Raw genomic sequence first — 15,763 nt, forward strand, 5'->3', positions numbered from 1 at the left:
CGGCGGTGAGAGCGCAGAATCCTAACCATTAGACCACCAGGGAAGGATAATACAGTGCAAATCGGTTCTCAGTGTGAGCTGGTACATATGTGCGATAACCTTCTATATTCATTATGACAGGTTGCACAAGTAAACATGTAGCAAAAGAGCAGTTCCCTGACCGGGAATCGAATCCTAACCACTAGACCACAAGGGAAGGATAATACAGCGTAAATCGGTTCCCAGTGTGAGCTGGTACATATGTGCGATAACCTTCTATATTCATTGTGACAGGTTGCACAAGTAAACATGTAGCAAAAGAGTAGCTCGCTGACCGGGAATCGAAACCGGGCCGCGGGCCGAATCCTAACCACTAGACCACCAGGGAAGGGTACGACAGTGCAAATCGGTTCCAATTGTGAGCTGGTACATATGTGCGATAACCTTCTGTATTCATTGTGACAGGTTGTACAAGTAAACATGTAGCAAAAGAGTAGTTCCCTGACCAGGAATCAAACCCGGGACGCGGCGGTGAGAGCGCCGAATCCTAACCACTAGACCACCAGGGAAGGGTACTACAGTGTAATTCGTTTCCCAGTTTGAAATGGTACATATAGTTGAAGTCGTAAGTTTCCATCCACTTTGGCTGGAGTCATTAAAACCTGTTTGTCAACCCCTCCACACATTACTTGCTAACAAACGATAGTTTTGGCAGTCGGTTAGGACATCTGCTTTGTGCATGACACAAGTCATTTTTTCCAACAATTGTTTACAGAGGGATTATTTCACTTATAATTCACTGCATCACAAATTCAGTGGGCCAGAAGTTTACATACACTAAGTTGGCTGTGCCTTTAAACAGTTTGTAAAATTCCCGAAAATGATGTCATGGCTTTAGAAGCTTCTGATAGGCTAATTGACATCCTTTGAGTCAATTGGAGGTGTACCTGTAGATGTATTTCAAGGCCTACCTTCAAACTCAGTGCCTCTTTGCTTGACTCCATGGGAAAAGCAAAGGAAATCAGGGAAGACCTCAGAAAAAAAATGTAGACCTCCACAAGTCTGGTTCCTCCTTGGGAGCAATTTCCAAACGCCTGAAGGTACCTCGCTCATCTGTAGAAACAATAGTACGCAAGTATAAACACCATGGTATGACGCAGGTGTCATACCGCTCAGGAAGGAGACGCTTTCTCTCTCCTAGAGATGAACGTACTTTGGGTCGAAAAGTGCAAATCCATCCCTGAACAACAGCAAAGGACCTTGTGAAGATGCTGGAGGAAACAGGTACAAAATGGTCTATATCCACAGGCAAACGAGTCCTATATCGACATACCCCGAGAGGCCGCTCAGCAAGGAAGAAGCTACTGCTCCAAAACCGCCATAAAAAAGCCATACTACAGTTTGGGGACAAAGATCCTAGTTTTTGCAATAACCTAGTTTTTGCGCCGAATCCTAACACCATGTTGTGGGAACACCATCATGTTGTGGGGTTGCTAGACCACCAGGGAAGGGTACTACAGTGCAAATCGGTTCCCAGTGTGAGCTGGTACATATGTGCGATAACCTTCTATATTCATTATGACAGGTTGCACAAGTAAACATGTAGCAAAATAGTAGTTCCCTGACCGGGATCGAACCCGGCCGCGGCGGTGAGAGCGCCGAATCCTAACCACTAGACCACCAGGGAAGGGTACTACAGTGCAAATCGGTTCCAAGTGTGAGCTGGTACATATGTGCGATAACCTTCTATATTCATTGTGACAGGTTGTACAAGTAAACATGTAGCAATAGAGTAGTTCCCTGACCGGGAATCGAACCCGGGCCGCGGCGGTGAGAGCGCCGAATCCTAACCACTATACCACCAGGGAAGGGTAACAGTGCAAATCGGTTCCAAGTGTGAGCTGGTACATATGTGCGATAACCTTCTATATTCATTGTGACAGGTTGTACAAGTAAACATGTAGCAATAGAGTAGTTACCTGACCGGGAATCGAACCAGGGCCGCTGCGGAGAGAGCGCCGAATCCTAACCACTAGACCACCAGGGAAGGGTACAACAGTGCAAATCGGTTCCAAGTGTGAGCTGGTACATATGTGCGATAACATTCTGTATTCATTGTGACAGGTTGTACAAGTAAACATGTAGCAAAAGAGTAGTTCCCTGAACAGGAATCAAACCCGGGACGCGGCGGTGAGAGCGCCGAATCCTAACCACTAGACCACCAGGGAAGGGTACTACAGTGTAATTCGTTTCCCAGTTTGAAATGGTACATATAGTTGAAGTCGTAAGTTTCCATCCACTTTGGCTGGAGTCATTAAAACCTGTTTGTCAACCCCTCCACACATTTCTTGCTAACAAACGATAGTTTTGGCAGTCGGTTAGGACATCTGCTTTGTGCATGACACAAGTAATTTTTCCAACAATTGTTTACAGAGGGATTATTTCACTTATAATTCACTGCATCACAAATTCAGTGGGCCAGAAGTTTACATACACTAAGTTGGCTGTGCCTTTAAACAGTTTGTAAAATTCCCGAAAATGATGTCATGGCTTTAGAAGCTTCTGATAGGCTAATTGACATCCTTTGAGTCAATTGGAGGTGTACCTGTAGATGTATTTCAAGGCCTACCTTCAAACTCAGTGCCTCTTTGCTTGACTCCATGGGAAAAGCAAAGGAAATCAGGGAAGACCTCAGAAAAAAAATGTAGACCTCCACAAGTCTGGTTCCTCCTTGGGAGCAATTTCCAAACGCCTGAAGGTACCTCGCTCATCTGTAGAAACAATAGTACGCAAGTATAAACACCATGGTATGACGCAGGTGTCATACCGCTCAGGAAGGAGACGCTTTCTCTCTCCTAGAGATGAACGTACTTTGGGTCGAAAAGTGCAAATCCATCCCTGAACAACAGCAAAGGACCTTGTGAAGATGCTGGAGGAAACAGGTACAAAATGGTCTATATCCACAGGCAAACGAGTCCTATATCGACATACCCCGAGAGGCCGCTCAGCAAGGAAGAAGCTACTGCTCCAAAACCGCCATAAAAAAGCCATACTACAGTTTGGGGACAAAGATCCTAGTTTTTGCAATAACCTAGTTTTTGCGCCGAATCCTAACCACTAGACCACCAGGGAAGGGTACTACAGTGCAAATCGGTTCCCAGTGTGAGCTGGTACATATGTGCGATAACCTTCTATATTCATTATGACAGGTTGCACAAGTAAACATGTAGCAAAATAGTAGTTCCCTGACCGGGGATCGTTGTGGGGCCACGGCGGTGAGAGCGCCGAATCCTAACCACTAGACCACCAGGGAAGGGTACGACAGTGCGAATCGGTTCCAAGTGTGAGCTGGTACATATGTGCGATAACCTTCTATATTCATTGTGACAGGTTGTACAAGTAAACATGTAGCAATAGAGTAGTTCCCTGACCGGGAATCGAACCAGGGCCGCGGCGGTGAGAGCGCCGAATCCTAACCACTAGACCACCAGGGAAGGGTAATACAGTGCAAATCGGTTCCAAGTGTGAGCTGGTACATATGTGCGATAACATTCTGTATTCATTGTGACAGGTTGTACAAGTAAACATGTAGCAAAAGAGTAGTTCCCTGAACAGGAATCAAACCCGGACGCACCGGTGAGAGCGCCAATCCTAACCACTAGACCACCAGGGAAGGGTACTACAGTGCAAATCGGGAGTCGAACCACAAGGAAAGGGTACTACAGTGGAAATCGGGAGTCGAACCTGGGCCGCGGCGGTGAGAGCGCCGAATCGTAACCACTAGACCACCAGGGAAGGGTACTACAGTGCAATTCGTTTCCCAGTTTGAAATGGTACATATAGTTGTAGTCGTAAGTTTCCATCCACTTAGGCTTGAGTCATTAAAACCTGTTTGTCAACCCCTCCACACATTTCTTGCTAACAAACGACCACAAGGGAAGGGTACAACAGTGCAAATGGGTTCCCAGTGTGAGCTGGTACATATGTGCGATAACCTTCTATATTCATTGTGACAGGTTGCACACGTAAACATGTAGCAAAAGAGCAGTTCCCTGACCGGGAATCGAATCCTAACCACTAGACCACAAACGATCGTTTTGGCTGACGTTTAGGACATCTACTTTGTGCATGACACAAGTCATTTTTCCAACAATTGTTTACATTGGGATTATTTAACTTATAATTCACTGTATCACAAATTCAGTGGGCCAGAAGTTTACATACAATAAGTTGGCTGTGCCTTTAAACAGTTTGTAAAATTCCCGAAAATGATGTCATGGCTTTAGAAGCTTCTGATAGGCTAATTGACATCCTTTGAGTCAATTGGAGGTGTACCTGTAGATGTATTCCAAGACCTACATTCAAACTCAGTGCCTCTTTGCTTGACTCCATGGGAAAAGCAAAGGAAATCAGCCAAGACCTCAGAAAAAAATGTAGACCTCCACAAGTCTGGTTCCTCCTTGGGAGCAATTTCCAAACGCCTGAAGGTACCTCGCTCATCTGTAGAAACAATAGTACGCAAGTATAAACACCATGGTATGACGCAGGCGTCATACCGCTCAGGAAGGAGACGCGTTCTCTCTCCTAGAGATGAACGTACTTTGGGTCGAAAAGTGCAAATCCATCCCAGAACAACAGCAAAGGACCTTGTGAAGATGCTGGAGGAAACAGGTACAAAATGGTCTATATCCACAGGCAAACGAGTCCTATATCGACATACCCCGAGAGGCCGCTCTGCAAGGAAGAAGCTACTGCTCCAAAACCGCCATAAAAAAGCCATACTACAGTTTGGGGACAAAGATCCTAGTTTTTGGAGAAATGTCCTCTGGTCTGATGAAACAAAAATCGAACTGTTTGGCCATAATGACCATTGTTATGTTTGGAGGGAAAAGGGGGAGGCTTTCAAGCTGAAGAACACCATCATGTTGTGGGTGTGCTTTGCTGCAGGAGGGTCTAGTTCACCACTAGAACACCTGGGAAGGACACTGCAGTGCAAATCAGTTCCCAGTGTGAGCTGGTACATATGTGCGATAACCTTCTATATTCATTGTGACAGGTTGCAGAAGTAAACAAGGAGCATAGACTATTTCCCTGACGGTGCATTGAACCCAGGCCGCGGCGGTGAGAGCGCCGAATCCTAACCACTAGACCACCAGGGAAGGATAATACAGTGCAAATCAGTTCTCAGTGTGAGCTGGTACATATGTGCGATAACCTTCTATATTCATTGTGACAGGTTGTACAAGTAAACATGTAGCAGATGCGAGTGGTCGCATCTGCACGTCGCTCCAACGGGTAGTATAACTTTTATAACTTTTTCATTATATTTCATTATATCACAACGGTTTGATTTGTCTTATCTTAGCAATTTCTTCTCAGCTAGCTACATAGCCGTCTTTGTATCAAAGATAATTGCGTAATTATCGTATTTCGCCGTCCTAACGTAGTCTTCACTAGCCAGCTAGCTAACGTCCATTGATTAGCTGCACTGGAGAAACTGTTACACTCAACTGAACGACTTGATCAGTGTAGTGTTAGCTAGCTACATAGCTGTCTTTAGCTGTCTTTGCTGTCTTCGTATCATCGTATCATCGTATCCAAGATAATTGTGTTGTTTAGGTTTAGAGTGTGTAGTCTTAGAGTGATTATCTTAATTTACCGAGGTTAGCTAGCCAGCTATTTGTCGTCCTTAACGTAGGTGACTCTGCTAGCTAGCCAACAGCTAGCCAACGCTAGCCAACGTCTTCTGTATAGAACTCAACTACCCGGTCGCATTCACAGGTTGTATCACATTTTCACTTCATTTTCATTACAGTACAACGGTTTGATTTGTTTGATCGTAGCTAGCTACTTAGCTAGCTACATAGCCGTCTTTGTATCAAAGATAATTGTGTAGTCTAGAGCGATTTTCTAGGTTCGCTAGCCATCTATTGTCGTTCTTTTAACGCAACGTAACGTAAACAACACTGCTAGCTAGCCTGCTAGCCCCCGAATAGCAACACTGCAGAAACCATTACACTCAACGGAACGACTTGATTAGTGTAGTGTCAACAACGCACCCACTGCCAGCTGGCCTACTTCAGCAGTACTGTATCATTTTAATCACTTTAGTCAATAAGATTCTTGCTACGTAGCTTAACTTTCTGAACATTCGAGACGTGTAGTCCACTTGTCATTCCAATCTCCTTTGCATTAGCGTAGCCTCTTCTGTAGCCTGTCAACTATGTGTCGGTTTATCCCTGTTCTCTCCTCTCTGCACAGACCATACAAACGCTCCTCACCGCGTGGCCGCGGCCACCCTACTCTGGTGGTCCCAGCGCGCACGACCCACGTGGAGTTCCAGGTCTCCGGTAGCCTCTGGAACTGCCAATCTGCGGTCAACAAGGCAGAGTTCATCTCAGCCCATGCCTCCCTCCAGTCCCTCGACTTCTTGGCCCTGACGGAAACATGGATCACCACAGACAACACTGCTACTCCTACTGCTCTCTCTTCGTCCGCCCACGTGTTCTCGCACACCCCGAGAGCGTCTGGTCAGCGGGGTGGTGGCACCGGGATCCTCATCTCTCCCAAGTGGTCATTCTCTCTTTCTCCCCTTACCCACCTGTCTATCGCCTCCTTTGAATTCCATGCTGTCACAGTTACTAGCCCTTTCAAGCTTAACATCCTTATCATTTATCGCCCTCCAGGTTCCCTCGGAGAGTTCATCAATGAGCTTGATGCCTTGATAAGCTCCTTTCCTGAGGACGGCTCACCTCTCACAGTTCTGGGCGACTTTAACCTCCCCACGTCTACCTTTGACTCTTTCCTCTCTGCCTCCTTCTTTCCACTCCTCTCCTCTTTTGACCTCACCCTCTCACCTTCCCCCCTACTCACAAGGCAGGCAATACGCTCGACCTCATCTTTACTAGATGCTGTTCTTCCACTAACCTCATTGCAACTCCCCTCCAAGTCTCCGACCACTGCCTTGTATCCTTTTCCCTCTCGCTCTCATCCAACACCTCCCACACTGCCCCTACTCGGATGGTATCGCGCCGTCCCAACCTTCGCTCTCTCTCCCCCGCTACTCTCTCCTCTTCCATCCTATCATCTCTTCCCTCCGCACAAACCTTCTCCCACCTATCTCCTGATTCTGCCTCCTCAACCCTCCTCTCCTCCCTCTCTGCATCCCTTGACTCTCTATGTCCCCTATCCTCCAGGCCGGCTCGGTCCTCCCCTCCCGCTCCGTGGCTCGATGACTCATTGCGAGCTCACAGAACAGGGCTCCGGGCAGCCGAGCGGAAATGGAGGAAAACTCGCCTCCCTGCGGACCTGGCATCCTTTCACTCCCTCCTCTCTACATTTTCCTCCTCTGTCTCTGCTGCTAAAGCCACTTTCTACCACGCTAAATTCCAAGCTTCTGCTTCCAACCCTAGGAAGCTCTTTGCCACCTTCTCCTCCCTCCTGAATCCTCCGCCCCCTCCCCCCCCCTCCCTCTCTGCAGATGACTTCGTCAACCATTTTGAAAAGAAGGTCGACGACATCCGATCCTCGTTTGCTAAGTCAAACGACACCGCTGGTTCTGCTCACACTGCCCTACCCTGTGCTCTGACCTCTTTCTCCCCTCTCTCTCCAGATGAAATCTCGCGTCTTGTGACGGCCGGCCGCCCAACAACCTGCCCGCTCGACCCTATCCCCTCCTCTCTTCTCCAGACCATTTCCGGAGACCTTCTCCCTTACCTCACCTCGCTCATCAACTCATCCCTGACCGTTGGCTACGTCCCTTCCGTCTTCAAGAGAGCGAGAGTTGCACCCCTTCTGAAAAAACCTACACTCGATCCCTCCGATGTCAACAATTACAGACCAGTATCCCTTCTTTCTTTTCTCTCCAAAACTCTTGAACGTGCCGTCCTTGGCCAGCTCTCCCGCTATCTCTCTCTGAATGACCTTCTTGATCCAAATCAGTCAGGTTTCAAGACTAGTCACTCAACTGAGACTGCTCTCCTCTGTATCACGGAGGCGCTCCGCACTGCTAAAGCTAACTCTCTCTCCTCTGCTCTCATCCTTCTAGATCTATCGGCTGCCTTCGATACTGTGAACCATCAGATCCTCCTCTCCACCCTCTCCGAGTTGGGCATCTCCGGCGCGGCCCACGCTTGGATTGCGTCCTACCTGACAGGTCGCTCCTACCAGGTGGCGTGGCGAGAATCTGTCTCCTCACCACGCGCTCTCACCACTGGTGTCCCCCAGGGCTCTGTTCTTGGCCCTCTCCTATTCTCGCTATACACCAAGTCACTTGGCTCTGTCATAACCTCACATGGTCTCTCTTATCATTGCTATGCAGACGACACACAATTAATCTTCTCCTTTCCTCCTTCTGATGACCAGGTGGCGAATCGCATCTCTGCATGTCTGGCAGACATATCAGTGTGGATGACGGATCACCACCTCAAGCTGAACCTCGGCAAGACGGAGCTGCTCTTCCTCCCGGGGAAGGACTGCCCGTTCCATGATCTCGCCATCACGGTTGACAACTCCATTGTGTCCTCCTCCCAGAGCGCCAAGAACCTTGGCGTGATCCTGGACAACACCCTGTCGTTCTCAACTAACATCAAGGCGGTGGCCCGTTCCTGTAGGTTCATGCTCTACAACATCCGCAGAGTACGACCCTGCCTCACACAGGAAGCGGCGCAGGTCCTAATCCAGGCACTTGTCATCTCCCGTCTGGATTACTGCAACTCGCTGTTGGCTGGGCTCCCTGCCTGTGCCATTAAACCCCTTCAACTCATCCAGAACGCCGCAGCCCGTCTGGTGTTCAACCTTCCCAAGTTCTCTCACGTCACCCCGCTCCTCCGTTCTCTCCACTGGCTTCCAGTTGAAGCTCGCATCCGCTACAAGACCATGGTGCTTGCCTACGGAGCTGTGAGGGAACGGCACCTCAGTACCTCCAGGCTCTGATCAGGCCCTACACCCAAACAAGGGCACTGCGTTCATCCACCTCTGGCCTGCTCGCCTCCCTACCACTGAGGAAGTACAGCTCCCGCTCAGCCCAGTCAAAACTGTTCGCTGCCCTGGCCCCCCCAATGGTGGAACAAACTCCCTCACGACGCCAGGACAGCGGAGTCAATCACCACCTTCCGGAGACACCTGAAACCCCACCTCTTTAAGGAATACCTAGGATAGGTTAAGTAATCCCTCTCACCCCACCCCCCCCTAAGTTTTAGATGCACTATTGTAAGTGACTGTCCCACTGGATGTCATAAGGTGATTGCACCAATTTGTAAGTCGCTCTGGATAAGAGCGTCTGCTAAATGACTTAAATGTAAAATGTAAATGTAAAAAGAGTAGTTCCCTGATCAGGAATCGAACCAGGGCCGCGGCGGTGAGAGCGCCGAATCCTAACCACTAGACCACCAGGGAAGGGTACTACAGTGCAAATCGTTTCCCAGTTTGAAATGGTACATATAGTTGAAGTCGTAAGTTTCCATCCACTTAGGCTGGAGTCATTAAAACCTGTTTGTCAACCCCTCCACACATTTTTTGCTAACAAACGATAGTTTTGGCAGTCGGTTAGGACATCTGCTTTGTGCATATCACAAGTAATTTTTCCAACAATTGTTTACAGAGGGATTATTTCACTTATAATTCACTGTATCACAAATTCAGTGGGCCAGAAGTTTACATACACTAAGTTGGCTGTGCCTTTAAACAGTTTGTAAAATTCCCGAAAATGATGTCATGGCTTTAGAAGCTTCTGATAGGATAATTGACATCCTTTGAGTCAATTGGAGGTGTACCTGTAGATGTATTTCAAGGCCTACCTTCAAAGTCAGTGCCTCTTTGCTTGACTCCATGGGAAAAGCAAAGGAAATCAGCCAAGACCTCAGAAAAAAATGTAGATCTCCACAAGTCTGGTTCCTCCTTGGGAGCAATTTCCAAACGCCTGAAGGTACCTCGCTCATCTGTAGAAACAATAGTACGCAAGTATAAACACCATGGTATGAGGCAGGCGTCATACCGCTCAGGAAGGAGACGCGTTCTCTCTCCTAGAGATGAACGTACTTTGGGTCGAAAAGTGCAAATCCATCCCAGAACAAAAGCAAAGGACCTTGTGAAGATGCTGGAGGAAACAGGTACAAAATGGTCTATATCCACAGGCAAACGAGTCCTATATCGACATACCCCGAGAGGCCGCTCAGCAAGGAAGAAGCTACTGCTCCAAAACCGCCATAAAAAAGCCATACTACAGTTTGGGGACAAAGATCCTAGTTTTTGGAGAAATGTCCTCTGGTCTGATGAAACAAAAATCGAACTGTTTGGCCATAATGACCATTGTTATGTTTGGAGGGAAAAGGAGGAGGCTTTCAAGCCGAAGAACACCATCATGTTGTGGGGGTGCTTTGCTGCAGGAGGGTATGGTGCACCACTAGAACACCTGGGAAGGACACTGCAGGGCAAATCGGTTTGCAATTTGAAGTGGTACATATGTGCGACAACCTACTAAATTCATAGTGAGAGGTTGCACAAGTGAACAAGGAGCATCGACTATTTCCCTAACCGGGAATCGAACCCGAGCCGCGGCGGTGAGAGCACCGAATCCTAACCACTAGACCACCAGGGAAGGATAATACAGTGAAAATTGGTTCTCAGTGTGAGCAGGTACATATGTGTGATAACCTTCTATATTCATTATGACAGGTTGTACAAGTAAACATGTAGCAATAGAGTAGTTCCCTGACCGGGAATCGAACCCTGGCTGCGGCGGTGAGAGCGCCGAATCCTAACCACTAGACACCCAGGGAAGGGTACTACAGTGCAAATCGGTTCCAAGTGTGAGCTGGTACATATGTGTGATAACCTTCTATATTCATTGTGACAGGTTGTACAAGTAAACATGTAGCAATAGAGTAGTTCCCTGACCAGGAATCGAACCCGGGCCGCGGCGGTGAGAGCGCCGAATCCTAACCACTAGACCACCAGGGAAGGGTACTACAGTGCAAATCGGTTCCAAGTGTGAGCTGGTACATATGTGCGATAACCTATATTCATTGTGACAGGTTGTACAAGTAAACATGTAGCAAAAGAGTAGTAGACCACTAGGGAAGGGTACTACAGTGCAAATCAGGAGTCGAACCCGGGCTGCGGCGGTGAGAGCGCAGAATCCTAAACACTAGACCACCAGGGAAGGGTACTACAGTGCAAATCAGGAGTCGAACTGAGAGTCAAACCACCAGGGAAGGGTACTACAGTGGAAATCAGGAGTCAAACCCGGGCCGCGGCAGTGAGAGCGCCGAATCCTAACCACTAGACCACCAGGGAAGGGTACTACAGTGCAAATCGGTTCCAAGTGTGAGCTGGTACATATGTGCGATAACCTTCTATATTCATTGTGACAGGTTGTACAAGTAAACATGTAGCAATAGAGTAGTTCCCTGACCGGGAATCGAACCCGGGCCGCGGCGGTGAGAGCACCGAATCCTAACCACTATACCACCAGGGAAGGGTACGACAGTGCGAATCGGTTCCAAGTGTGAGCTGGTACATATGTGCGATAACCTTCTATATTCATTGTGACAGGTTGTACAAGTAAACATGTAGCAATAGAGTAGTTACCTGACCGGGAATCGAACCAGGGCCGCGGCGGTGAGAGCGCCGAATCCTAACCACTAGACCACCAGGGAAGGGTACGACAGTGCAAATCGGTTCCAAGTGTGAGCTGGTACATATGTGCGATAACATTCTGTATTCATTGTGACAGGTTGTACAAGTAAACATGTAGCAAAAGAGTAGTTCCCTGAACAGGAATCAAACCCGGGACGCGGCGGTGAGAGCGCCGAATCCTAACCACTAGACCACCAGGGAAGGGTACTACAGTGTAATTCGTTTCCCAGTTTGAAATGGTACATATAGTTGAAGTCGTAAGTTTCCATCCACTTTGGCTGGAGTCATTAAAACCTGTTTGTCAACCCCTCCACACATTACTTGCTAACAAACGATAGTTTTGGCAGTCGGTTAGGACATCTGCTTTGTGCATGACACAAGTAATTTTTCCAACAATTGTTTACAGAGGGATTATTTCACTTATAATTCACTGCATCACAAATTCAGTGGGCCAGAAGTTTACATACACTAAGTTGGCTGTGCCTTTAAACAGTTTGTAAAATTCCCGAAAATGATGTCATGGCTTTAGAAGCTTCTGATAGGCTAATTGACATCCTTTGAGTCAATTGGAGGAGTACCTGTAGATGTATTTCAAGGCCTACCTTCAAACTCAGTGCCTCTTTGCTTGACTCCATGGGAAAAGCAAAGGAAATCAGGCAAAACCTCAGAAAAAAATGTAGACCTCCACAAGTCTGGTTCCTCCTTGGGAGCAATTTCCAAACGCCTGAAGGTACCTCGCTCATCTGTAGAAACAATAGTACGCAAGTATAAACAGCATGGTATGACGCAGGCGTCATACCGCTCAGGAAGGAGACGCGTTATCTCTCCTAGAGATGAACGTACTTTGGGTCGAAAAGTGCAAATCCATCCCAGAACAACAGCAAAGGACCTTGTGGAGATGCTGGAGGAAACAGGTACAAAATGGTCTATATCCACAGGCAAACGAGTCCTATATCGACATACCCCGTGAGGCCGCTCAGCAAGGAAGAAGCTACTGCTCCAAAACCGCCATAAAAAAGCCATACTACAGTTTGGGGACAAACGCAGGCGTCATACCGCTCAGGAAGGAGACGCGTTCTCTCTCCTAGAGATGAACGTACTTTGGGTCGAAAAGTGCAAATCCATCCCAGAACAACAGCAAAGGACCTTGTGAAGATGCTGGAGGAAACAGGTACAAAATGGTCTATATCCACAGGCAAACGAGTCCTATATCGACATACCTCGAGAGCCCGCTCAGAACACCATCATGTTGTGGGGGTGCTTTGCTGCAGGAGGGTCTGGTGCACCACTAGAACACCTGGGAAGGACACTGCAGGGCAAATCGGTTTGCAATTTGAAGTGGTACATATGTGCGACAACCTACTAAATTCATAGTGACAGGTTGCACAAGTAAACAAGGAGCATAGACTATTTCCCTGACCGGGAATCGAATCCGGGCCGCGGCAGTGAGAGCGCTGAATCCTAACCACTAGACCACCAGGGAAGGATAATACAGTGCAAATCAGTTCTCAGTGTGAGCTGGTACATATGTGCGATAACCTTCTATATTCATTGTGACAGGTTGTACAAGTAAACATGTAGCAAAAAAGTAGTTCCCTGATCGGGAATCGAACGCGGGATCGGGCGGTGAGAGCGCCGAATCCGAACCACTAGACCACCAGGGAAGGGTACTACAGTGCAAATCGGTTCCAAGTGTGAGCTGGTACATATGTGCGATAACCTATATTCATTGTGACAGGTTGTACAAGTAAACATGTAGCAAAAGAGTAGTTCCCTGACCGGGAATCGAACCCGGGCAGCGGCTGTGAGAGCGCCGAATCCTAAGCACTAGACCACCAGGGAAGGGTACAACATTTCAAATGGGTTCCCAGTGTGAGCTGGTAAATATGTGCGATAACCTTCTATATTCATTGTGACAGGTTGCACACGTAAACATGTAGCAAAAGAGCAGTTCCCTGACCGGGAATCGAATCCTAACCACTAGACCACCAGGGAAGGGTACTACAGTCCAATTCGTTTCCCAGTTTGAAATGGTACATATAGTTGAAGTCGTAAGTTTCCATCCACTTAGGCTGGAGTCATTAAAACCTGTTTGTCAACCCCTCCCCACATTTCTTGCTAACAAACGATAGTTTTGGCAGTCGGTTAGGACATCTACTTTGTGCATGACACAAGTCATTTTTCCAACAATTGTTTACAGAGGGATTATTTCACTTATAATTCACTGTATCACAAATTCAGTGGGCCAGAAGTTTACATACACAAAGTTGGCTGTGCCTTTAAACAGTTTGTAAAATTCCCGAAAATGATGTCATGGCTTTAGAAGCTTCTGATAGGCTTATTGACATCCTTTGAGTCAATTGGAGGTGTAACTGTAGATGTATTTCAAGGTCTACCTTCAAACTCAGTGCCTCTTTGCTTGACTCCATGGGAAAAGCAAAGGAAATCAGCCAAGACCTCAGAAAAAAATGTAGACCTCAACAAGTCTGGTTCCTCCTTGGGAGCAATTTCCAAACGCCTGAAGGTACCTCGCTCATCTGTAGAAACAATAGTACGCAAGTATAAACACCATGGGACCACGTAGGCGTCATACCGCTCAGGAAGTAGACGCGTTCTCTCTCCTAGAGATGAACGTACTTTGGGTCGAAAAGTGAAAATCCATCCCAGAACAACAGCAAAGGACCTTGTGAAGATGCTGGAGGAAACAGGTACTAAATGGTCTATATCCACAGGCAATCGAGTCCTATATCGACATACCCCGAGAGGCCGCTCAGCAAGGAAGAAGCTACTGCTCCAAAACCGCCATAAAAAAGCCATACTACAGTTTGGGGACAAAGATCCTAGTTTTTGGAGAAATGTCCTCTGGTCTGATGAAACAAAAATCGAACTGTTTGGCCATAATGACCATTGTTATGTTTGGAGGGAAAAGGTGAGGATTTCAAGCCGAAGAACACCATCATGTTGTGGGGTTGCTTTGCTGCAGGAGGGTCTAGTGCACCACTAGAACACCTGGGAAGGACACAGCAGGGCAAATCGGTTTGCAATTTGAAGTGGTACATATGTGCGACAACCTACTAAATTCATAGTGACAGGTTGCACAAGTAAACAAGGAGCATAGACTATTTCCCTGACCGGGAATTGAACCCGGGCCGCGGCGGTGAGAGCACCGAATCCTAACCACTAGACCACCAGGGAAGGATAATACAGTGCAAATTGGTTCTCAGTGTGAGCTGGTACATATGTGCGATAACCTTCTATATTCATTGTGACAGGTTGTACAAGTAAACATGTAGCAAAGAGTAGTTCCCTGACCGGGAATCGAACCCGGGCCACGGCGGTGAGAGCGCCGAATCCTAACCACTAGACCACCAGGGAAGGGTACTACAGTGCAAATCGGGAGTCGAACTGGGAGTCGAACCACCAGGAAAGGGTACTACAGTGGAAATCGGGACTCGAAGCTGGGCCGCGGCGGTGAGAGCACCGAATCCTAACCACTAGACCACCAGGGAAGGGTACTACAGTGCAATTCGTTTCCCAGTTTGAAATGGTACATATAGTTGAAGTCGTAAGTTTCCATCCACTTAGGCTTGAGTCATTAAAACCTGTTTGTCAACCCTTCCACACATTACTTGCTAACAAACGATAGTTTTGGCAGTCGGTTAGGACATCTACTTTGTGCATGACACAAGTCATTTTTCCAACAATTGTTTACATTGCGATTATTTCACTTATAATTCACTGTATCACAAATTCAGTGGGCCAGAAGTTTACATACAATGAGTTGGCTGTGCCTTTAAACAGTTTGTAAAATTCCCGAAAATGATGTCATGGCTTTAGAAGCTTCTGATAGGCTAATTGACATCCTTTGAGTCAATTGGAGGTGTACCTGTAGATGTATTTCAGGGCCTACCTTCAAACTCAGTGTCTCTTTGCTTGACTCCATGGGAAAAGCAAAGGAAATCAGGCAAGACCTCAGAAAAAAAATGTAGACCTCCACAAGTCTGGTTCCTCCTTGGGAGCAATTTCCAAACGCCTGAAGGTACCTCGCTCATCTGTAGAAACAATAGTACGCAAGTATAAACACCATGGTATGACACAGGCGTCATACCGCTCAGGAAGGAGACGCGTTCTCTCCTAGAGATGAACG

General features: G+C 47.4%; 1 non-coding gene across 1 annotated transcript; it reads right to left on the reverse strand.

The window, feature by feature from the left end:
- Window positions 1-14,919: 14,919 nt before the first annotated feature.
- Window positions 14,920-14,991, reverse strand: trnae-cuc. Its single transcript has one exon. It is a non-coding gene; the product is annotated as a tRNA-Glu (tRNA).
- Between the last annotated feature and the right edge of the window lie 772 nt (window positions 14,992-15,763).

The sequence above is a fragment of the Oncorhynchus gorbuscha genome, unplaced genomic scaffold (assembly GCF_021184085.1).
Source record: "Oncorhynchus gorbuscha isolate QuinsamMale2020 ecotype Even-year unplaced genomic scaffold, OgorEven_v1.0 Un_scaffold_1313, whole genome shotgun sequence".
Lineage (NCBI taxonomy): Eukaryota > Metazoa > Chordata > Actinopteri > Salmoniformes > Salmonidae > Oncorhynchus > Oncorhynchus gorbuscha.